This window comes from Saccoglossus kowalevskii, chromosome 13 (assembly GCF_978046115.1).
Source record: "Saccoglossus kowalevskii chromosome 13, keSacKowa6.1, whole genome shotgun sequence".
Classification (NCBI taxonomy): Eukaryota; Metazoa; Hemichordata; class Enteropneusta; family Harrimaniidae; genus Saccoglossus; species Saccoglossus kowalevskii.
In genome coordinates, this window is record NC_140653.1 from 28,425,975 (window position 1) to 28,432,579 (window position 6,605).

A 6,605-nucleotide genomic window follows, 5' to 3' on the forward strand; every position below is an offset into this window, starting at 1 on the left:
AAATTACCCATCCCTTGGAAATCTAACATTATTACTACTGCAGTGTTAATGAAACGCAAAACATTATATAAACGTGTGGGGCAGGTCGTTACTGAACTCAGTATTCACGGCCAGTATTGAAATGGATACGTGGCCATGAAATGTCAACCACCTTACGAATGATATTCGACATGTGTATCCACGCGCACGTGAAGTGAAACATCATATATCTTGTATTGCCCTGTTTCGCAATTGTTTGTACGTGAAACACGATGAACAAGAAACGCAATCATTATCCGTACCAAGCCAGACCGTACGTACGAGTTTAATTTTTAGGGGGTATCATGGTATAAATGCACTCAAAATCTTTATTACTGAAAGTTACACGCCCGCAACTTTTGTATTTAGTCCCCACAGATTACTGGATACAGATCGGGCAAAGTGCATTTTAATCTATCGAGTTCAAGTCTGCGTTTGTTGGATATTGTTATAATGTTGTGACCACCAGTTTGCTTTTACAACCCACAGCTGTAAGTGCGGACTTGTAGGATTAAATAGTTTGAAGATTATGTCACATGACCAACATTGGTATATACACGTCTAATCTGTTGCCATGCGTATCGTCGTGCCGGACTGAATTTGAACAATGGCAATTAAGACAGATTTTTCAAAAAGCAATCTACAATTCGGTCGAAAAGTCCCAAGAATGCCGAGGGCGAACTTATTTAAGCCTTGAGTGTCAATTTTATGTTGGATTGCTTCACTGGTTTCTGGCTATAAATCACATTCTCCTGTGATCACGTACTACCTATGAGGTCATCAAGCAATATGCGAATGTATAATAACAGTAACTTTATTTAGTTTATTTCTAGACTTGTATGTTTTGTTAGGATTCAACTTTACAATACTGAATCAAAGTCAGAATGCTAAATTTTGTTAGTATACGTATGATGGAAAACATTTCATTTAGGATGGAATGTTATATTAAACCACTGCATATCATGTTGAAAATATCGTACAATTTTCGCACGCCACCATGACGCGTGACGACTATGACGCGCTGCGTGAGGATCATAACGCGAGGCGTGGCGACTATGACGCGCTGCGTAAGGATCATAACGCGACGCATGACGCGCTGCGTGACAACTGTGGCGCTTTAATGTTATCATGATACCGACCTTGGCAAATGCAATATGTTTTACCACAGAGTAAACACGATATATGATTTAACAACGAGTTTATCATCAAGTGCCGAAACATTGCTTTTTTTTATTTTTATGTTGCGATCAACTGATTTTTCAATCGAATATGTACCATGATACAACTGAAGTTAACGTTGTTGAAAGGTTTTCATCAACATTTTCCGTTCAGTTATTTTTATTGTTCTTTTTTTCAACTCAGACTGACTTGTTTACGACACTGTGCGACAACGTTGCCAGTGGCGCTTCATGGTACAACATTACAAACATGTCTTTGTAGGCGTTTCTTTACATGAATAAGAAAGAAATAATATAAACATAATTCCACGGCTCTGAAAAAGAAACTAAGACATACAAATCACCGTCACACACTAGATCTTGACAAAAATTCAAGCAAATGAAAAAACAAAATGAGCTAGAACGATGAGAGAAAAAGGTCGGAAATATAAAAAGGATTATAACATTCCGATGATTTTCTGTAACACGAAGCGACTGTAAATAATTCTAGACGAATTCAATGATAGAGAAAAACTACGCAACAGCTGAAGAAAACACGGCATACTTCGATAACATTAAAAAGCTGCCAAAGTCAACAAACAGCCGTCAGATTTAGCAACATCTACATGTAAATGTAGCCAGTGTTCAATCGGCTGAATAATGAATAAGATTAGCTCTTTTTTTAGCGTTTAAATTGTCAAGCTTTGTAATTGCAATTATGAAATTGGCAATATATATTAAGCAGACATTCAAATTTCACGCAGACATAAATAACAATGTTTGAAATTAATCTATATCTTCCGGTAACGTGCGAAAATTTACTTTTCTCGTCGTGGTTTGATATGTTGAATACTAAATAAATCAATCACAGAAATTATCGTTTGAAACCTTAATAAAATACAGCAATGTCACGTGAATACTTGAAGACATGCGCAATCAAGCACTACGCAGCATTTAATAACCCCTTCATAACTTGCCAAGACAGACACAGTTTCACGGCCATGCCATAGAATTAGCGAATTGTTTTTAATAGCAGCATGAATTCTTTGTTAGTTACGGTGTTCTCTACCGTTTCAAACTCTAGGATACGGAAATGTGTGTACTGGAACTACTTTGTACTGCGATGTAGAAACAATTTAGGTGGAAACAACTCTAGTGAAGGAACTTTTTAACAGTAATTGTTCATCATAGTTTACAACTAAACATTAAATTTGACCATATCAAGTTCAATATTTTTTTCACATGAGGGTTTAAAATACTTTATCATTATGCGAAACGACATGGAAACAAGGCTAGTCAACCTGAGGAAATACCATTTACTCAGATAAGCTAAATACATTGACTACATTTCATAAGAAATCTAAGCTCGTTCACGTGATTTGTCGTCATGCAATCCTTTGGGTAGCAGCATTTCACGCGTCCATCTGTGTAATCATGTTTGTAAGCTAGCTTGCCGACAATAACAAGTTGCATTCATTTCGCGTGACACTAATAATATTCCAGAAATAAACTTCAATAATTAAAATTTAATTTACATGTATCGAGGGCGAAATTTGCTAATTAATTTCAGGAGCGCTTACAATTAAATATGAAATTACTTTTACCAAACTCTGGGAACCATTTTTGACGATATTATTGTAATAGCGCGCCGATTCGATTTTCCGATATTTGTGTCATTCATCGCAAATGTAATTCTCGCGCGCTTCATACACAAATTGAAATCTACATAATGCGTTATAGCAACATACAGTAATAAGAAATGATATGACTAGTCAATTATGAACGTACGCTTAGAACATTGTACATTTGTTATACAATGACACTTATATAGTGTTTCCCTCTGTTTTGAATAATTATTATGATTACAAATTAAATTTTCGCTCGGATAGATATAATTACCGCCTAGAATCCAAAATTAAATAGGAAGTGTCATCAGTAGTTTTTTTTCCGGTCAGTGCGATAAATCTCAGACCTTGAAGGGTCGATGTAGGAGTATGCATAGATGCACATACTAATTTGGAATAATGCCAAATCCGGAATTCGGCTTAACTTGAAGTGCAACTTGAACTAGACCGGGTTGTTTCAAACGCTAAGAATTTAACATTGAACTAAGTATAACTTACCGAAATCTGTTATCAGTTACTTCCACTTGATCCCGCAAACAGTGTACAACTGAGTAACGAGTCCAGTAACAATCCACAATGCACGATTGAAGCATAACGAATGAATCTCACACGGTGTGATACCTGTAATAGAAATTTGCTCGTTCACTGTACGTTGCAATGATCTCCGATTTTCACACACTGACGCTCGATGTTGAGCGTCTATCTGTATACAACTCCGCCACTGGAGGGCACTGTGTAACTCTCTCACGCTTACTCACGGAGCTTAGTTCCGGGCATGACAGTGCGCCGACTTTAAGCGTCAAATGCTTAATAGGGTCGTTGGCATTTCTGTCGCTAATCAATAAAATTGAATCATTTGTTAACAAATAGGGCAAAGGGGTCAGTTGTTATATGGCTTTATGGTGTGACCTGCACGATGACAGCTGTCCGTCGTCGTGTGCACTTGCACGTCTGTTTACTGCAAGTTATTTACGTGTGCGACGCAGAAGGTACATGAGTTTACCACAACAATTAACCTTACCCGACTTGAAGTACGGTGGTCCTAATAATCTATTAGCCTCGCCTTTGTAACGTGTCTTAGACGTTATTTAAAAGTCACGCAAATCTAAAATAGCAGTAACACTTGTTTGTCTAATCTCCGACATCGTCTCAGTGTACGACATAACTTCGGGGTTTTAGAGGATGATCACGTGACATTCGACATAACGCAGTATTCATTTTTTTAAATGCATGAAAGCATACAATTTCCCTGCATCAACTTTCTAATGTAATGAATTTATTTTCGACTTTAGAATGATAGATTTAGATAGAATATTATTGTGCAAATAAAATTAATACTGAATGTCTAATATTGATTTAACACGGCAGTGTGTCAATGATCGGAAGAGGACTGAATCACGTGATTTGTGTCGATGCGATGCGCAGGAGATCGAACATGGAATATATTGCAAGCCGTACAGCCGTAGTTTTGAAAAAATGATTCGTACGTGGGTATTAAAATCAATAACATAAACATTGGATATGCATTCACAACAAGAAACGTGAATATATATACAATGTTTTTTATAAACACATAGATCGAAAAGAATGTATTCAAATATTGAACATATCGTGTCAGTTTCTTCTTAAATGACACGATATTTTTTAAAACCAAACACTGAAGAAGGAGAGATTTCTCAACCCTATCTGTTCTTGTTGTCGTTATCACGTGTCGTTTAAGTTTGGATTATGCGCAGTTACCATTTTCTGTAACCACGGAGACGGCGATATTCAAATCGTCTCCCCTGTTTTTCAAGCATCAACAGTATACTTTGAACTTTGCATGTGTACAGTTTACAATGTGTTTATTTTCTCAATTTTGTTTTGATATTATCAATTTAAGGTGGAACTACGACCTACGGCATTGACTAAATACATGTGAGATATAAATTTAAAAAAAGGAAAACATTGAAAGTTTTAATATCACAGATTACTTTCTCTGATTTGTTGACAGTAATCTGACATAACACGTGACCTTTATTTAACCAATTACATGCAAGTGTGAACTTAAATTAGTCTGAAATGTAGTCTGTGATGATTTGAATGTCTCAATTCAAGGATTCTCTACGTTACCTATTTATTTGTTTACAAAATTATTTTTAATTGTAACGATATTCCTTTATTAAAATGCGATATTTGATTTATCCAGTGACTAGATTATTAAAGTCAACTATTTGATAACATCTTATTTGGTCACATCTTCAGTGGTTTGCGCGTCGTGATTTATATTCGTGTTCAAAAAGGTCATCCATATGATAGGGTGTAACTTTTTTGATGAAAGTTCTCTAACAATCCAGTAGATGAACCCGTGTTTTGACCCTATTGATAAACCCGGCACTGTCGTCGCATGGCGCGCGGCAACTTCAAAACTTCAACGAACAGTATGATAATACGATATCATTTGCATTACACGTAACTGGGCCACTAAAATGTGAAACTATAATCAAAGAATTTATAATAACCCAAAAACTCATTCACTGAATGGTCACAAATCTATAACAAGCAATGAACTAGTTCTTACTCATTTATATAGCTAGGTCTCAATTTGTTATCCAATGTATTGAATATCGTTACTGTTCAGAGATAATAAAGACGAGAATTTAGTTTTATTTCAAGCACTCTGCTATGTAAAGAAATGTGCTCATTACCTCGTGTGTAAATATTTGAGTTATGGTCTGATGGAAATCACGTACTTGATGTATCGGTTATGATGAACTAATATTATTGCATGGATATTAAGTGGAACAGTTATGATAATAATGACAGATTCTGTCGCGACAGTTGAGGAAATTATTTATTAGTATTGTAAAATCTAAATTTTGTGTGTTTTAATTTGATAACAATAACTAAAAAATATTGTTTTTGTTTTTACCAAATTTCTGTCCCCGAAAGTCTTAGCTTAGCTTAGCTTGTCGTATATTTGCATAAACGCATTGATTGGATAGTTATGTATAAATTTGCATGCATTTTGAATTTCAGGTAAGTACATTGTATAATTTTTTTTTTTTTTGGTATTTGTTTTATTGTATCCATCACATGGTAAGTTATCTTGTGTCAGGCATAGGTATCTTCTTTGTTATACTCGAATGCTACGACACTAGACATATAAGGGACGATGTAAAGTTTCAATAATAAGAGTGGCAAAGTGAAAAACAAGGTATTATCAAATATTAATAGGCAATTGTAGAATTCAAAGTTAAAATAAAAAAAATGAAGAAGTGATGTCATGCCCTTTTTTGAGATTACGGGTCACAGTTAAGTATTAAATCCTCGGTAAAACACCAAAGGAATAATTAAGTTCCAGATTTGTCGGATTTACTTTACGCCGACCTAACTTGACGTCAATGCCATGTGAGAGAACGTCCCAGATGGATTCTGGTTTCAAACTTTCATATCACGTGGGTCATATCCATATGTCCGTAGATTATTTGCACGTGATAGATGCGTTCACGTACGTCGTCATATCCGCCATTTTGTTTATTTAGTTACTGTAAAAGGATTAGTTATTCACTGGGTTTTAATTTTGCTTATTTCGCTGACTGGAAAATGCGCTAAATTAAAATCCAGTGAATATGTAAAATTTAGCATAGAACACATTATCTAAATGATAAAACCGTGAATTTAAAACCCACTGAATATGCCTGAAATTGTAAATCATCGAAATTTAAACCCAGTGAATATTAGTCATTTTACAGTATAAGAAAATGCTCCTTCCTGAATTTGTCTCATTAGTTTACATTCATTTATCGAAATATTAATAATCAAT

General features: G+C 35.1%; 1 protein-coding gene across 1 annotated transcript in view; it reads right to left on the minus strand.

Moving 5' to 3' along the window:
* Nucleotides 1-3,467, minus strand: part of LOC100374210 (neuronal acetylcholine receptor subunit alpha-7-like) — a 48,014-nt gene extending 44,547 nt beyond the window's left edge. Inside the window, exon 1 of the mRNA XM_078009081.2 lies at nt 3,299-3,467. The gene's annotated coding sequence lies outside the window, so the exon portion shown is untranslated. The remainder of the gene's footprint in view (nt 1-3,298) is intronic.
* Between the last annotated feature and the right edge of the window lie 3,138 nt (nt 3,468-6,605).